This window comes from Chamaea fasciata, unplaced genomic scaffold (assembly GCF_029207755.1).
Source record: "Chamaea fasciata isolate MVZ Bird 193981 ecotype frontalis unplaced genomic scaffold, bChaFas1.0.hap1 SCAF_4, whole genome shotgun sequence".
In the NCBI taxonomy this organism is placed as follows: Eukaryota; Metazoa; Chordata; class Aves; order Passeriformes; family Sylviidae; genus Chamaea; species Chamaea fasciata.
The window spans coordinates 80,337,867-80,356,947 of NW_027094089.1; the positions used below are offsets into that span (position 1 = coordinate 80,337,867).

The 19,081-nt window shown below is 39.0% G+C and overlaps 1 protein-coding gene across 1 annotated transcript in view; it reads left to right on the forward strand.

Moving 5' to 3' along the window:
• The window catches only part of PCDH11X (protocadherin 11 X-linked), a 445,985-nt gene that overhangs the window by 184,121 nt on the left and 242,783 nt on the right, over nt 1-19,081 (forward strand). The gene's annotated exons all lie outside the window — the stretch shown is intronic.

Consider the following 19,081-nt stretch of genomic DNA (forward strand, 5'->3'; position numbering starts at 1 on the left):
GGCAATTTGGGAGGTCCCTAGCTGAAAAAATCAAATGTAAAAAAACCCAAAACAAACAAACTGTGAAAGTCTTGGAAACTTTTGTAACTTACTGTTAGAAAATGTCTTCAAAATATAAGTTGACCATTATGAAACTGTGTATGCAAGAGGTCTCCAACAGAGTGGAAAATATTCTTCTAAGTTTAAATATCTCTTCATAAATATATCAGAGACTTTGTAAATTTTTCATTTAGAGTGAACTTCTTCCTGAAGAAATTTTAACTACTTTTTTTCTGATTGGATTGATACTTCCAAGATGAGTACCTCCTGACATTTCCTTGGCTCCCTCCCATTTGCTTCTTCCTTCTTTCAGCTGCAGTTCATGTTTTGTATTTTGAGTGGAGGAAGTTTTTGTCTGCCTTCTTACTACTTTGGTGAAATTGGGTAAAATCTTTAATGGGCTGAATAACTGTGTCATATAAGTAGAGTTGCTATTGTTAAATATGTGTGTTTGCTATTGAATGAGCAATTTGCAAGATCTGTGGCAGAAATTAGAGACACAGAACTGGAGCTATAGCATAAGCATTTACCATTTGCTGTAGTCTGTGTTGTATCTAGAACTGGCATAAAAAATTCATGTAACAGTTGTGACTGTAACTTTCTACAGTCTGAATTTGCCTTATTACTGCAAGTGTTTTCAGATCTGTCTCTTCAGGAATTTAATCAAAGACACAAATTCTAAAGCATCTGCTCTGGAGATTCCTGGCTGACTAAAATAATTCCTGGACGTGAACAGCAGGGTTGCACCTTTCTGCTCCACTGCAATATTTGGCTGTGTCTATTTTAGAGGGTTAAGTCAACACTTGTTGAAATATTGATGTCTGAAATAAAACAGGCACATTGATATTGTTCAGGAAGGTTAGGGTATCTCATCTAGAACATTGCTGGTTTGCTAGATTAAATGTTTTGGTGCTAGGAGGTGTTAAGTCTGTTTCTGTGGATTTCTTATCATACCACTTTGAAAAGTTCACTTAATCCTTTGATTTTTTTTTTTCAAAACCAAAGATAAAAAACCATACAGGATAATAATGCTTACGTAGGGTGAGATGATTTGATTAATTGGTATCTCTGTAGTCTTTGTGCTTTGAAGAATTAATTACTTAGTTGCATTTGAAAGAGCTATAAAATATTGTCTGGCATATTTAATCTTAAAAAAAACCTTAAAAAATCCAACAGCAAAAAATGATAATCCAAGACAGATTAAAAAAAAAAAAAAAAAAAAAAAAGAGTAGGTAGACAGACAGAAATTATCTTTGTTAGGACTGGACAGTTAATATTTCAGGTGCCATCTTTCACTCTGTCTGAGCACGCAGTTCAGGATAGAGTAAACTGATCCGTATGTAAGTAGAGCCAAGTGAAACACCCTGCACAGCACTAACTGAGAGATTTGAGATGACTCTTTTCATTCAAGAAATGACAAAACTCAGAGTGGGGCTAATGTTTGTGGTAACTGGCATAATGTGATGGATTCATCATGTGTAAGGCAGCACTTGCCTTTTCCCACAGTGATGCTTGAATAAAAACAGTAATAGAAATGTCTCTACTTCGCCTTTAGAGAACCTGTTGACCTCTCAAGTTTAAAATCCTCATATCTTTCTCTTATTAGCATCTGTTGGGAGAAATGAAGTGAAAGGATTGCTGCCTTATTCTGCTTAACAGCCTATTTAAATTAAAATGGTGATGCACACGGGTGTATACTGTCCTAATTTGAGCTTTCTGCAATTTTTCCAAACAAAGCATTTTGTGTTGAAAATGAAGGTGTGACAAAGGTGGGCACTATTTGTCTGTAAGGATGAATTAGCTCAGTGGTTAAAGAAAAAAAAAAAAGAAAAAAGAAAAGAAAAAAAAAAAAAGTATTTCATATAAAAGCAGACTTGTAAGAAAACCAAACCAAGCCTGTGGTTTCCACAGGTCTGAGTCTCTGGAGTCTTTTTATTTTGGAGGCATCAGCAGGGGAGGGGAAAGAGGACACAAGACAAAGCTTCTCCAGACAAAAAAGAAATCCAGATCTTTATCTTTCAGCCTCTAAAATGTATTTACTGGAGCTGTTTATCCTGGCAGGCACCAGAAGTGCCTTCTGAGGGTTTCCAGGTGTTCTTGAGAGACTTCAGAGTAGAAATGTTGCATTAGCTTCGTAATTGTGTAGTGTTGTTCTCACTGGAAGGGTTTTGGAAGTTTCTCACTGGTTACTGGCTCTGAAAACCCGGGAGATCCTTGCTTTGTGATACAGTTGTGCTGTGAATTCTCCTCTCCGGTGGGGCTTGGGTGGCTGTGACACAAGGGAGGTGGAATCTATCATTGCACCTTCTGCCCTGAAAGGAAATATAGGGAAGCAGTGAGGGTGAGAGGAGCTCCAGGGTGCTGGGAGGGAATTTCTGGAGAGCATCCAGGCTGGATGTCTTGTGGGAAGGAAGAGGTGAGGAGCTGTGAGTGAGGCCCTGCTTTATCTCCTCGGCATTAATGCCCCATTGGATGATCTGCCTTTCTCAGATTTGGGCTGGGATGTCTCCTCAGGTGTCAGGACAGTAACTGTGAGTGGATCCCACCCTGCTTGTCTCCAGGGAACACAGTGTGCAGTGGCATTCACTGGTGTAATTATTTCAGTACAGGCTCTAAGTTATAGCTTTAACACGTGGATGTTAAGTGTTTTACACAGCTGTAATTGCAAATCTATATAATTAGATGCAGAGTCTCTTCAAGATGCTGACCCCTGCCTAATGGCACAAACCAATTTTTATTGATGGTGGTAATCCAGATGGCTGGTAATAGATAACTGGAGGGATGGGAGAGTGAAGGAAATGAAATAAACATCTGAACTTCAATTCTCACTGGAAGAAGGTTTAGTTTAGTAATTTAATCATTGGAGTTCAATAGAAGGCCTACTTGCTGTCCTTTATCTGGAGTGCTGAACGAGTTCTTCAGCTTCAAAAAGAGGAAGAAAAGCTTTGAGAAAAACATTCAAACGTGTTTTTAAAATAAGGAACCCACAATAAGCAATTTCTGACAAAAACCAGAAAACAAAGTTTTCATTCTTTCTTAAAATAAAGATACACCCACAAGGACTATTAGCACCATATCAGTCATAAAGCATCTTTGTAGTTCTGCAATTATGTTGTGCCTATGGCATTTAAAATTTTTGAAAGACTGGAGAAGGTTACTTCATTAAAAAAAAAAAAATCCGAAGAAAGAAAATCCCAAAAAACTTTTGGAGCTGTACAATAGTCACAGTCACAATAGTTGCCTGATTGAGATAAATTAAATTGGTTTTGTAAAATTAAGCACTTCAGTTTATTCCTTTACTTTTCTCATTGAGATACTGCACTTTTCATTATCTAAGCTGGTGCACAAATATATATAAATATATATATATATATAATTACAGAGTACAAAAGAGGTATAGATTTAAATTATAAGAAAAGGTTTTACTCATATACTAAAATTATAAAAATTGATAAAATATTCATAAATTGATGTGCAGGCTGTATTATACCATGTAGGGAAAAAAAATAAATCATAGTATTTTAAAAAATTAATAATATTTTATGGTGAGCTAGCCCCCTGTACCACCTGATATAAAATAAATAAACAGCAGCACAGGCAACTCTGGTTGGGTTTCATAAAGATATTGGGCACAAAAGATGAGCTTTGAGAGTTCCTTGGGAAAGCAGATCTGGGCTGAGAGGTTTGGGTTTATTCCAACACAAACAAAACAGCAGGCTGGGGAATTTCAAAGGATTTCAGTGGAGTTGGAAGAGTTCTTACTTTGTGACCACAGTTGTCACTGAATATAGACAAAGCCATTTCCTGCTGGTGGGACATTCCTGCACATACCCATTTGTGGTGAGCAAATTTATCCTGGCCAGAACAAGTCTCCTGGTGACAGCTTCTATAAAATGTGGTTGTCATGCTGCCAAATACCACAGAGCAAGTTCCATACAAATGGGCATGTATCCTGGGGTTTCTGAAAAAAATAAACGGAAAAAAAGAAAAAAAAAAGGATATATACAGGTGTGGAATTATATAGCATTGTCTTAAATTGATAGGAATCTAACAAAGAAAGCCCTCTTTATACAGACTTGATAAAAAGGGTTTAAAAATCAGATTCCAGAACACACTTTTGCTCACATGTGATTCTTTACATGAGCCGGTGACTTCAACTGAATAGTTGAGAGACACCTAATGAAACACATGCCTGTGAGTGTATGTGAATGCCAGCAAACCTCCAGCCTGGGAAAGCAGGTTTAGAGAGGGAGGAATGGATGCAGCCATGGATTTGCTGTGCTAGAGATACCTCAACTGGAAAGGAGAATAATGACCATGACCTCGAGCTGAGCCTGATCTCTCACGAAGTCCTACATTGTAGGAATAATTTTTGGCTTTGGAAGTATCCCTGAAAACACGCAGTCAGTTTGGATTTATTCCCAGCAGCAGGGATTGGGGAGTTGTTAGTAGGTTGTAAATCCCTGAATTTTGGTTTTCCCTGGATCTGTGTGGAAGACTTGTGGAGGGCAGCCAGCAGGACATGGCTGAGTTTTTGCTGCAGCTCTGCAAGGCCTGTTTCCTCTGAGTTATGGAGCAGTTAATGATCCTGATGGAGAACCTGTCTGTAACTTTTAACACTGGGTTCACAAGGCCAAGGTCAGCACAGGGGTTATTTTTTGGTCTCAGTGAGATGATCTCTGTGCCAAGCTTGCCCTCTGTGCCAGTCTCAGGAATCCACGTTTTCAGGAGCTCAGGAGTGTGTGCTGTGCCAGGGACAGGGTGTTTGTGGTTAACTTCTCCAGGTTTATTCGCACAAGCCCTGGCTGATAATGAAGGGGGTGATTTACGAAGGCTAAGGGCACGGTCAGGATGAACCTGTTGACATCTAAAAGCAGCAAAGAGCACGTTGAGCCTCAGGAAACCGTAAAAGCTTTTTGTGCTGGTGGATGTGTGCTGTGCATTAGGGAGCTGACCTTAGCACCCCAGCACATTTAATTTTGTCTTTCTTTTAAATTCTCTGAAATACTTTTCTTTTTTTTTTTTGAACTTCATGTTAAAACTATTGCAACTCAGAGCTTTGTCTCACGAAACTTTTAGATTATTTCTCTGAGAGCCGAACTAGTTTTGTTTATTTAACACGTGGAGTTGAAAGCTGAACACCACACACTCTGCAAGTACAGGACAACTGCACTTGCAGATACTCAAGTATCTGCCCCTACCTAATACTTGCAGGATACTCAAGTGTATTTTTATATATAGTGTGTATATACATACATACATACATACATACATACATACATACATACATATACTTTCAGAATTATGTAAATATATATATTTTAGTATATATATATGTATACATATATGCTATATATACATAATATATATATATAATAGGATACTCAAGTATCAGTATACTCAAGTATATTTATATATGTAGTGTCTGTATATATATAAATATTTGCAGAATTATAAATATTACATATATAGAATATATATTACTTTCACAATACTCAGGTATATTCATATTTATTATATATGCAAATACTTGCAGAATTATATTATACATATTTATATTGATATTATGTCTAGAGCATAGATATATATATGTATTACTTGCAGGATACTCAAGTATCCTGCTCCTAATGGTCTCCTCCTTTAACAACTTGTGTTATTGCTGAAACACAATTTTCCATGCCATGCACCTCACTGGAACAGCAGCTGTTGAACGGTTCAGTGACTCTCCAGGTTTGGGCATGGGTTGTGATGGAAACCAGGGAGTTCTGTGCCCACACCCAGAAAGTCACATCCCCAGAGTCACTGAAATTAAGTCACTGGAGCACACACATCTTGGCAGAGCTCTCTTGTCAGCAGGAGCCCTGGTGCTGCCTGGCCCTGGAGAGAAGCCAAGCTTTGCCAGCTCACATCCAAAGTGTGTGGACAAATGCAAATCTGCACAAACAGGGAGTGCTGTGTTGCTAAAACTGTAAAGCACACGAGAGCTAGCTTGGGCAAATGTGAGTTGTTTATGAAAAATGTGTTGCAAGTGCCACAGGGTGGAATTATCACTTATAAAGATCTCACTCCCACAACCTAGAATAGCTTAAAGGCACTGGAAAATAAGGTTCTGCACTGCTCTCTGGAGATCATGTCTATTTTGTCTTAATTATTATAGCTCTGAATGCTGTTGCTCTTTAATGCCATGTTGTGAAATCCTTGATGTGCTCAGCACTCCAACCATCAGTGCACAAAATAAATCCTGAAAAAAAAACAACATCATATTTTAATTTAATCCCCTCACTTCTTCAACTAGAATTTTGTGAACAGTCACTGTGTAACTTGCAACTGGACCTACAAATACACCTGGGTGTCAGTACACAGATCCTCTGCTTTTCATTTCCTTCTGAAATGAACAGCAGCATTTATTCTAATATATCTGTCAGAGAGATATGTTTGACATATCTGTATCCACCGTCTTCCTGTCTTTCTGACTTACCTGATGATGTGATGATCTTTCCAGAATACAAAACCATCTCAAATGAAGTTATGGACTTGCTCTGAGAGCTCTGAGCAGCTCAACCTTAATTATGGTCTGGATAGTTGAGGTACAGAAGCTACTCTCTTTAAAAAGAGAGCTTTTTAACTGTATTTTTGCATGGCTGATACTAGTCATTAGACAATTGAGATCAAGTCCTAAGCACTGGGGTTTTTATGGTCGGTGGTTTATTTTTCTTGTTTTGTTTATTTGTTTTGGTTTTTTTCTTGGTTGTTTTTGGTGGGGTTTTTTGGTTTTGTTTTTTTTTTTTATTTTTATTTTTTGTTGTTGTTGTTTTTGTTTTTTGTTGGTTTTTTGGTTGTTTTTTTTGTTGGGTTTTTCTTTTGGTCTTTTTGTGGGGGGGTTTTTGGGTTTTTTTGGGGTGGGGGGATTTCTTTGTGTGTGTGTTTTGTAGTTGCCGTTATTTATTTTCTTTTTTTTACGACATTTTTTTTTCTGTTGTACTCTAATAGTGAGGCAATTGGAGCAAAGTGAAATAATTACTCCCAAAGTATGGGACGGAAAGGCATTTCCTGAGGGAAATGCTCACTGTGGTGGATGCTGGTTTGTGTGAGAGGGTGGGTTTGAGGAACTCCTTTGCTTGTGACAGTGAAGTCTCAGTGTCCCAACCATGTCCCAGCTCTGATGGAAAGTGATGGCAGCGAGACTGGGGGGACTGAGGGGTCAGTTGTCTCTGTCTGAACCCAGCTGTGATGGCAAATGCTTAATCCTAAATCAATCTTCCCTCATTGCCATGGAGAAATGCAAATAAAGGGTGATTGCAGCTTTCCTCTTGCAGGCAAAGAGGTGAGGATCCGTTGAAGTTGCAGGAGTCAAAGGATTGATTTGCTGTGGAGGATAGTTAGAGGAGACAGAAAATCAATTTATTGAAGCCAGAAGTTTGTGGGAGGGTCTGAGAGGACTTCTGGCTAGGGAGGACTAAGTTAAATGATGCCCCAAAGTAAAATGATGCAGGTGAAGGTGGACATTTGTGAAAGGAAAGGAAGTGATGTGGAATTAAATGCAGATCTAAAGCAGCAAGGAATCCACTCTCCTGGCTGGAAATTTATGATAGAGGGAAATTAAAGAAGCCAATTGTTGGCAGAAAATTGCTTGAAGAGGTTTTATAAAACAGAGATAGCATCATAAAGACTGAGAAAGTAAGGGAAAGGAAAAAATCAAACTCAAATGTGCTTCTGGGAGGGAAACGTTACCATTTTTTAAAGCCGGTCTGATTTTTGGTTGAGATATCATATTAAACTTTTGTAAGGAGATAACTATTTAAGGCTTTACTTGAGAGATAAAATTTTCTTTAGAGCCATTTTAGCCTTTTATGATAAGATTCTTCCACACTAATTTTTTGCTGAAATCAACTGGTTTCCCTAAAGTGAATATCAATGAAATCTCTACATTAGAAAATTTCTTTAAAGTAGAAGGTAAATGTAGGAAAAATGTGTAAATAAAGAAGTAGAAAAATTACTTCCACAGTAGTTTTTTGTCTTGTGGTGGTTTTCTTTCTGTTGTTTTGTTTTGTTTTGGTTTGGTTTGGGTTTTTTGTGGGGTTTTTTTGGTTGTTTTCGCTTTTGTTTTTGTTTGTTTGGTTTGTTTTTTGTGGGTTTTTTGTTGTTTTTTTTTTTAATACTGTGGTATTATTTTATTTATGTAATGCCATATATTTATAGACATAATCTGAAGGAAAGTTGAAATATGAATTCTGCATTATTGGTATTTTGTCTGGGAAAGATGAGTCTGTATTCTCTGTGTGATGAGTTGGGTACAAGGAGAGAGACAGCTGAATTTGTAGTGTGGTTCATTGACTGTTAGAAATAGAAATATAATATGAAACTTTCCTATCTTCTATTGGCTTTTCTATCTTTTTTTTGGCCTTACTAAAATTGTTTAAAAAGAGACAAAAAAATTCACTGACGTCACCTATTTCCTTAAGAATCCCCACGAAAGAGAGATGCAAAGTTATGTAAAATTCCTCACTCTCGGGATTCAGGACAAGGCAGGATTAGGTCTGTTGTCTTGCAGTTGATGTTTATCATACATATTTAACACAGAAAATAGTTCTGCATTTTTTATTTGATCTTCAGCTTTCCAGAAGTCTTCCTCCACTGCTGTTGATCTTTTGTCTCAAGTCAGTCGCGTGACACGTGCTCATTTTGCCATGTGTCATGAGCAGGTGGTTTTGAGGGAACTATTTCATGTCATTCCCTTTGTCATGTCATTTACCACTTTTATTAATCATTTTCAGCTGTGATTTCTTATATTTGCAGTGGTTAAATTCCCCTAGTTTAATCAGTGTTTGTCTACAAAGGAGAACAAATGCCTTTTCATTCCCCGATTCAAAAGGTTTGTCTTTTTTTTGGGCTCCTCAGTTAATACATTAATCAGCAGTGTCTCCGAGCACCCACTGACTGAGCAGCAGTGACATTTTCCTTCTCCTCGTTTTCCTTTTTACTCCAACCCTTTGTTTGCTCAAGAAACAGAATGTGCTGACAGTTGTAGGCAGTTGGCAGCAAAGGTTCCTTGGGCTGGCCGACGGGAACCTTGATGAGGGTTATTTGTGCCACTGCTGCATCCAGAGGTGGGCACCGGGATTTTGGACGGCATGAAAAGCTCATGATGTTTGGGGTTTTTTTGAGTTCCACTGCACTCATACTGAGCAGCTCTCAGCTCTGGAGAGCACAGCCAGGGGCTGCACTGCTCGTCCCTGCCTGGAAAATTCCATTTGGTGCAGTCAACACGTGTTACACGGCCTCTTCTTTCTTCCCAACTGCTCCCTTTGAGATAAGCATGTAAGAGTAAAGAAAGGAAAAATATTGTTTTTACCTTGGAATGCTGAGCCTTTTATATATGTAGAGATATATCATAACATCTTTACATCCTTGTAACAAAGGTGTTTTATCTCTATTTACATTGTAACAGAAATGATAAGAATACTTAAAGGATTGTGGGACAAATCCTTACTTAGATTGTTTCAATATGTTTTGTTTGATTTCTCTTGGTGATCATGTTTCAATTTACGCAAAATACAAAGCTGTATTTGAATTTAAAAAATCAAATAGTCTATAACAATGAAGAGTACAGACCCAGAATATTTTGGGGTATTTTGTAGGGTTTGATGCTTTGGGGTCTTAGTTTGTTTTTTGTTTGCTGGGTTTTTTTCTTCATTGATCCTTGAACCACTGTTGTTCCTAGAAAAGTCCCTTGATGCAAGTTCAGATTTTTCAGTTCAATGAGTATTTAATGAGATGTAGGAACTGGAATAATAAAAAACCAGAGCAAAAACCTGATAAGGTTTAAGGGTCACTGTCATGTAAATTGTGGAAGTGTTTCATATTCCTTAAGAAGAATTGCTGAAGAATTTACACCAAGAGATTTACTGCAATAACCCAGAGATAACAGAAGGGTTTTTTATGGAATACATACATCAGAGGTATTAAAGAAGATCATACAAGACTTGCATAACAATCTTTATAAGTGAAATTATTCCTTTCAGAGGTCTGTCGCCTCTGGACAGAGTAGCACTCTTTTATAAAGTATTTAATTTAATAAAAGCAGTTACTATGTCTGATTTCACTGCCATATGCTATTGAGCTGAATGTGGTCTTAATCTAGGACAAGTAAGAATTCAGTGTAAATAGTTTATTAATCCAGTGATGGCCACATTCCATGGTTTTTGCTTTCATATGTTCCAGATGTTTAATTGCAGATCTCTCACGTGAGATATGCAGACCCTTCACCTTGCATCAGAATGATGCCTTAATGATTTCTATCTCATTAACTATTTCTAAGAGCTCAAATTATTCCTAGCATTTGTCATCTGGAAGAATGAAAGCAATTGCCCCTAATAAACAAATTGCTATTTTCCTTAACACGTGTCAGAGTTCCGTGTGAGAAACAGCAGTGACAATATTGACATTGTTTCCCTTAATCCATTAGAATGCATTGTTTTCTGCAGGATAAACATGAGGGTGATTTAAAGTGAACTTGGGTTTTGTAAGTTCATTGTTTGGCTTCATCTGCTGTGGGAGGCACTCAGTGCTGGCCACCACAGGAGCAGTGACCTCTGCCTCTGCTGCCTGACCCTGTTCTGAGCAAAGCTCTAGTCAGAGCAGACACAAGATCACAGAGGAAACAGAGGTAGTTCTTGTATTAAACATTTAACATTTAAATTTAATATTTAACATTTAAAGCCAACCCAATATCTGGGCCGAGGAGACTTGTAATGATACCTAGAATATAATGATAGCAGATCTGCGCTATAAGAACTGCCCTGAATATCCCTGGGTGGGCCTGTAAACCCTCTAAAGAGCAGAGCCTCAAACTGAGAATGCTTCTGAGCCTGCCTGATTTGCACTCCTGTCCTGCCTCCACACCCCAAGGACACAAATCTGCCACAGTTATGGAGGCACCCCCAAGCCAGGGAAATTATGGCACTGGTGGACCTTGGCCTCAGTCTGTCAGGGCTTCCAAAATCTCTTTATTCAGTGCAGCTTCCTCAAACTTGCTGAAGCTTCTGATGAATTTTACCTTCCCCTCCATCCAGAAAGGCAGCACAGCAGACACATTATATAGGTCAGGCAGGGAAATAATTTTGTAATGTTATTATTTGTTATGTTTAGCTGAAAAAGAAACAATGGTTATAAATTTATGATTCTTCTTGACATAGAATGACTATTCCCTTGACAGCAAACTACAGCAAAATCTGTGACATCAAGGGAGAATTTTTCCTGTAGCTTCAGAAGGGACTTCTAACAAAGAGTGAGGATGGGTTTGGCACAGCACAGGAGTATTGGGGGAAATGTGATGGGGCTTTGTGGGCATCTGTGATGGCAATTTCCCATTAAGAGCAAGAGAAAGAGAGTATTTGTATTGTTTTTCTCGATGGGAGGCTGATGTGCAGAGCTGTCCACGGGAAGGGAAGAAGCAGCAGCAGTGAGGCTGACAGGCACCAGTTTCTTGCTGGTGCAGTACAGGTTTTAATAGATTTTACCAGAAAAAAAGGTGGAGATTTTGGGCCCTATCCTCACCACATGTTAAATATCAAAAGAACCTCTATATTTTTCCCAGGGTGTGCTGCTCCAGCCCACAGATATCCTTGGCTTATGTGGGCGATGGATCCTCCTTGCACAGATGTGCCTTGGAGCACCTGGAGCCACCCTTTCCTCCTCTGACCCCTGTGATTCCCACCTACCTCCCCCTTCTTCTCCTCCTTTACAGGTCACATTCTGTGCATCCAGTCTGCATTCTGTGCCATAGGTTAGGGCAGAGACTGAATAATTTACTCAAAGTCACGATAAGGAATAATAAAAGCATTTCCCAACATATTTCTTTATCTCCCGAGGGATTATTTATGGTCGGGGTGCCTGTTCTGGACACGCTCCTGCCACCTGAAGAACAGTCTGACTTTTTTATTTTACTTCTTATACTCAGAGCTACAATATGTATTAGAAAAATCAACACACTTTATAAGACGAAGAGTCACAGCTGGGGATAAGGAATATAAATAGGATGACATCAAATGAAAAGAACTGATGATCCAACAAGGCTTCTATAGATCATGTTGTCTAATGTCAGGAGAATTGCAGATTAGTCTTTCTGCTCTTTATGAGTAAGCCTATTTATCAACTTTCTGGAAAAATCTAATTTAAGGTGGCATATTTTCCTTAGTTCTGCCACACTTCAAAGCTTAAAGGGTGGAGGTTGGTCGGCCATTCTCCCCTGGCTGTAATCAGTGTGTGAGATTCCCATTCAGGCCTTTCTCCAGCAACCAGGTCCTCGCTACTCCTGGCTGACTCTGATAATGTAATTTTGGTTTGCTTGATTAGCAGAAAAAACTGGGAAGCCTTAGCTTTTAACAGCTTTATCCAATTCAGACTTAATGTTCAGAGAGAAAGAGCAATTTAAATTGCAAATGTTCTTTATAAGAGGCTGGAGTTCTGTAAAGTATAACTTAGTCATGCCACAGAGAAAGAAGATGGCAAGCCCTGAAAAAAAAACCAAAAAAACCCACATTTGGGCAAGGTGGATACGGGCAGGGGCTCTGCTGTTTTTTCCTGAATAACCTACAGAAAGTGAAACTATTTTTATGACAGGATATAACAAGAAATGTGAATTTTAACAACTCTGGAGGAAATATGCAGGAATGTAAAATTCCGTAGTTTTGCTGCCGTGTACTACATTTTTAACACGGTGCTTTATATCCGAGTCACAAAACGGATTTGTGTACATTTATATTCATTCTTTAAAAGCTAAGTAGAGCTCAGGCAAGTAAAACAAGCTGTTTGATATAGTGTTCTCTTTTCCCCCCTTTCACCTGAAGTAGGAATACCTTAGCATCTAATGTCACATCAGTTTTATATATGTAAATACTTTCAAGACAGAACATGTAGTGTAAGCATATTTTATCAGCTATTACCACTAAGATTTTTACATATGTGAACTGGAAAAGCTCAGTGTTTGTGAAACTTGAAGCAATTTTTTCTTCTTTAGGGTTATCTTAATTAGTGGGAAATACTCCATTCTTATATCAGAAAGCATTTAACTGTGCATTGTTTAAGAATTTCTTTATCATATTTGAAATCTGGGAAACTTGCTTAAGTTTATAAGCAAAGATGTGTAAGATAAAACAGAAGAATAACACAGTTTCTGATTGTAATTTAAATGTAATAAAATCAGTTGTGCAACAGTCTTCACTAGCGTATTCTCACAGGCAATTTTCTTAGGCATTTCAAAATGCTGCTATTCTTACAGGAAGCTTCAGGATGAATCTGTGTAATTCCTGTGCATGACATTTTGGAAGGACCGGGGCTGTGAATATCACACCTGTTTGCTTTTGAGTCAAAAGCTTTCATGTGCAGAAAATAATGTTTCAATTGAAAACAAAGTAAAACAAAACAAAACAAAAAAAAGAGAGAGAGAAGGAGAAGAAGGAGTTCATTTGACATCACTACACTGGATGCAGAGTCATGTAGAGGAAAAGAAAATTAGAGAAATTTCAATAGGCTGCTCACTCAAAGCTGAATAGACTTAAGCATTTGCATCACCTGTTAAAAAAAAAATAATAAGCTACAACTTTAGTATTAAATTCCTGTATCAACTTGCAGACGTGGTGGACCCAGTCTCTTCATTTTTTGCAGTTTTGCTACTGCTGGTTACTTAACACCTGGATTTATTCTCTATTGTTCCCACTTGGACTTTGTCATCATGTGGCATCTGAAATCTGCAATTCTCTCTGCTAGGATTTTAGCTGGGAAGATACTGAGTAAGAGGGCAAACACAAATAGCAGGTGGAAAGAATTTCTACAAGAGTGTAGTGACTTTTCTCTGTGCTTTCCCACGTGAACTGCATTTGATTTACAATTAAAAGTATATATACGTGCTTGTAAGATTAGTGCGCATTTTAATTTTTAATGCTACATACACTATCTGACATATCCCTTGGGATTCACAGGAAATCCTTTCTCCTTGCATAAAACCAACAAGATGCATTTACCCTAAAATTGCCCTTGAAACAGATACTTTTTCTAGTAGTACTTAGAATAATTTCTCCCTAATGACATCTCCTTTGTGGTACAAGGCTTGATCGCTGAATCCTGAAGTGCAGATTCAGGGTTTTTTTTTTTTTTTGCTTATGGTTGGGTTTCTTTACAGAACCATTAAGAAAAAGCATTTGCCCAGTGAAGATTCACCATGTAGGGATGGATTTGGCTGCTGTAGAAAGAGCATTGTTCTTCCGTGGATGACCTCCTTGTGCAGAATGATAGTTTTATCCTTCTCTACATCATTATGTTTGCTGTACAAAAATCCTGCTGTGCTACATCATAATAACATGTAATCTTCTTGCTCAGTTTAGCTGAGATTTAAGGAGCCGCCGTTCATGGAAGCAGTTTTCTAAAGTCTGATCTATAATTTACCAGAATCAACCAGGCAAAAGAGCAAGAGGCTTTATAAGAGGGATACAGCCCTTAAAACTCTTAAATGAAGATTAGTTTAAAGTTTTACAATCCGGTACAGAACCATCTGGCAAATCTCATGTCAGGCTTTGTTAAACCCCTGAGCATTCCTGGTGTGCTACACCCCACACCCTGCTTTTATCCTCCATCCTGCCCTGCACCAGCTTTGCCCAGAGATGTATTGGAACAAAAGAGGGAAATAAATAAGCCAAGGGCTGATTTCCCTACAGGGATATTGGAACAGCTGTGGGTGTGCTGCACCTTTGGAAATCACGTCCTAATCCTGGTTCTGGCTGGGTGATTTATCACATCTCTCAAGAGGTACTTGCAAGGAAAAAGCTGGCCGTTGGCAGCACCACTAGAGACTTGCTGGGTTAAATTGTGGCTTTTGAGTCCAAGGAATCACTGTGAGGGTTCAGAGCCACGTCACAGGGCGTTTTGGTATGTTCAGAGAGGGAGCTGCAGTTGGTACAGCAAAACAAAACAGTGTAGAAGTTGTCAGTGGTGATTCCAGGTTGCTGCTTACTCTGAAAAGCTGATGCGTCCTGTCGCTCCCAAGTTACATTTCAGGGCTCTAGACTCGTGGGCTCCTCACTGATCTCTCCACAAAATGATTCTTATCTGTATATTTATTTGTATTCCTGTCCTTTGGCAAAAGCAGACCTTTGCTTCTTGAACACAGAGCAAAAACCTTCCCATAGTAATCCTTAAGGACATCTTCAACTCAGCTGTCCTATGGCTTTCTTCATATATAAATATATGAATCTTGGAAACTAAGACTAGAATAATTTGTTTCAGCTATCTGTTGCATGAACTTACACTATTGTCACTAAAATTAGCCCTTCTGTTCACCTTCCACGTGAAGGATCTCAGGAGGGTGAAGGAGAGGACTGCAGGAATCCAATTACCTGAAATCAACTTAGAGGCAAGAGGGGTGCACTGTTAATAGAGATAATCTCCTCCTCAGGCTTTACAGGGTCCCTCTGTCTCAGTCCAAAGACATTCTGCCCAGACAGTAAAATCAGTGTACCTGATTTCCTGATTAAAATGTGGGACAGAAAAACAGTGAAGAGTTCACTTCCTGTCTAAAAATGCAGCTTTTGGCAGACAAAAGTTGCTCCAAACAGATAAACATTTGTAGTCCCAACTACATTATGGTAATTGAACATAGCTGATATACAACTCACCAAATGTCTTTTGCTTTGTTTCCTAAATTTCACTTCAAGCCATATAAGTTTTCAGCTTAAAAGATTGTTTCATATGGTATTTTTTTTCTTCTTTGCTGTAAAGTGGAGTGGTACACTTGGAGTCAGACAATTTTAATGCTGCTGTAGCAGTTTCCTAAGGCACCAGAGAAAAAATGCATGGTATCATCTTGGCATTTCTGTCTGCTTTTTCTACTCACAGTAATCAATAACCATTAGAATTACTGGTGGTAGTATCTGCCCATGTAATTCTAGGGCTTTTCCAGAAATCAGAATAGGAAAACCGAAGTTGTCATGTCGTGACTTTTTATTTTTCCTCTTTAACTCTAAGATTTGCTTTGAAGAAAAGCAGAAACTTGTCACTAGAGAAGCAGGATGGAATGGTGGTAACATCTATCCAGCTGAACAAATACAGTATTTAGTATTAGAATAAAACCTAATCAGTTTGAATTAGCTCAGATGCACCGAAGATCTCCCCTCGTGTTTCAGAGTGAGCATCCAGATCCATCATTCCATTAAAGACAAAAATGACTTCTGACTTAAAACACTCTCATAACCTTTAAAATCTGTTTTACTGTTCATTTTCTCTGGTAGGTTTTGGAAGCCTGGATATTACCTGTCAAGTTGTCATAAGTAATTATATGTTTGTTAACTTATTGCTCCTAATAAACAACAGGAAATATTCATGATGAATTTCATTTTCTCCTTAAAAAAATATTTAATAACTGCTTTGATTAAATATTAAAGCTTTCTTTTGCTGTTACAACCAGACGAAAAAAAAATCCAAATATCAGCAAAATATTTTGTGCACAGTCTTTTTGCGACCTGGTTACTGTGCTGGACTTTATTGATTGCTGACACCATTGATCAGGGTAATTTCTGGGTGGTCAGGAGGAAGACTGATGGGACTGGCTGTATGATGGCTCAGCAAACCAAAGGTTTTTTTCATATTTAAAATACCTGAAAATTGGACTTGATGTAGGCAGAGAGGACTGCCTGGCCTTGGGGAACAGTGGAAATTATTGCATTTCCCAGTGGACAAAAGGCATCAGTGAGATAAAAAGGAAACCTTTACAGCCAGAAAGATTAAATGTGGTTCCTTTTTTTTTTTTTTTTTTTTTTTTTTTTAAATGCCTTGCTCACTGCCTGTACCACGGCAGTTGATACGGAGTGTCAGGTAATGATTTAGAGCAAAGCTTGTCTCCCTCAGCTCCAGCAGAGGGGGAGCTCTCAGGAGGAGCTGGGTGAGTGGTAGGAACAGGATCAGTTGTCCAGGTACTCGTGGAACAGCAGTTGGCTGGTACAGGAGTGACAGGCGGTCCTTCGAACACGGGAAGAACCTCATTAATTCCACCAGTCAGGCTCGCCTGCTAGAGAAACTGTGATCAGTGCATGTACAAGGGCTGAGGGAGCTCCAGTGGCACTGCCGGAACCACAGTGTCACATCCAGGTTGAAATCATTCCATCTTTTATCTCCTCGCGAGCACAATTCTCTTCCCGTGGAACTTAAATGTCCCATTGAGGGAGTGCAGGGAAACATAAACAAAAGGCTGTAGGGCACAGCCTATTGTTTCTGCAGAGGAACTGGGGAGGCTGCAGAAGGCTGTGGAAAGATGCTCCGAGCAAAACAAAGGGATAAAGGCTTCCAAAAACTTGCCGGTTTTAGTAAGAGCTGTGCTGGAAGAAAGAAGCTCCTGGAGGGATTGTCTCTCATTACCACATTCTTTATAATGGGGGAAAGAGAGCTCGTGGATGAGTGCTGCTGGTGTGATCCATTAGCAGCGTGCGAATCTCAGCCAGGGGTGAGAAAGGAGCTCCGTGCTCCAGGTGCAGCTGCTGCCGTCGCAGGTAATTCAGGGCAGCTATCACACCTGGAGAGGTGCAGCTGCAGAGGGGTTTGCCTCCTGTCACTGCTGCAGGCGCTGGGTCAGTGCCAGCTGTCCCCTGTGGGGCTCGCAGCCCGTGTGGAATGTGTCTGTCCGCCCTGCAAAGTGTTCACACAAACACCCTCCCGGGTCCTCCGTGGCAAACCAGAGCTCTGCGCGTGGAGCTGGTTCTGGAGCAGCACTGGAAAATTGCAGTGAGAGCCACAGAGGTGTTCCCTGTGCGAGGAAGGTCTGCAGGGATAAAGGAGCTGCTGCTTGGTTTTCTGCTCCTTCCCCTGTGCTCCAGGAGCAGCCTTCTGCCTGACCAGATACCCTGGGATCTGCACTATTTTCACTCTTTCTCTGCGCTGTCCCTATTTTCTGATATTTTTTTCTTGAGAGTGGGGTGAGAAGGTCTCTTTGGGTGCAGACTAGGGGGAACTTTAGGAAGTAAACAAGGCCAGTCTAAATAAAATTCAGCGTTAAGTTCTTTGCACCTTCATTGAGCCGTGTCTAAGATTTCAAACATGGTTTTCCAGTGTTACTCAAACACTTTAAGTGCTATTTCACCTAAATGTACTTTTTCATCTGTTTTCCTCGTACAATCACACACTTGTTCACTCGTTTTTCTCTTTGCTCTCTCAATGGACAAACGCTGTATAAAAAAAAAATTATGGTGTGAAATGCCAAGAAAAACTATTTCTCAAGAAATAATGTGATTTTTAACGTCAGTTCCTGGCAGGCTGGCCCATGTGGAATTATTATGGTATCCTTATCACCACAATTGATATGTTTAATAATTTTCATTGTGTGTTTGGGTCCCTTTGATGGCTGATGATTAAAGCAAGATTATATGGTAGAGTGCATTTGCTTTTGAACACATGAAAAACACAACTTCCCCTTTCCAGATCCTTTCATTTTAACTCTGTTTAGCGTTCACTAAATCTGTGGTTATTTCTTTTTTTTCTTTTGAAATGCACTTATTGTTCTGTTTCAAGAATGAATCATATTCCGTTGCTACCCCAAAAAATAAGACAACAAAAAATGGCAAAAATTATTGCTTGTAATCTATTATTACAGGCAATCCAACCTGCCAAAACACAATTGCCATTAAATAAGGTGGCTCTTTGAAAGAAGCCCTGCGAATGCTCCACACAAACTGATTCTGCCCACAAATTCTGTATTTAAAAACTGCTTCCTTTTAAGCAGCCATAGTTTGTTGTAAATGACGAAAAAATACAATGGCATCTCTCTCCTTTTCTTAGTCAGTCGTTGCAGTCTCCATGGGCATTTAGGTCACTCTGATGTGGGACCTGGATAATGTGATATTTGTACTAGATATTGTCAAAGGCAGTGCTCAAAGGGTAGTACATTAGAGATGTATTTCAGGAGGAGGAAAATCCTGGTACTAATTAAAAGTATTTTAGCAGGGGATTTTTTTTTTTATTATTTTTTTATTTTTTTTTTTTAAGTCTTGCGAATGCCACTGTT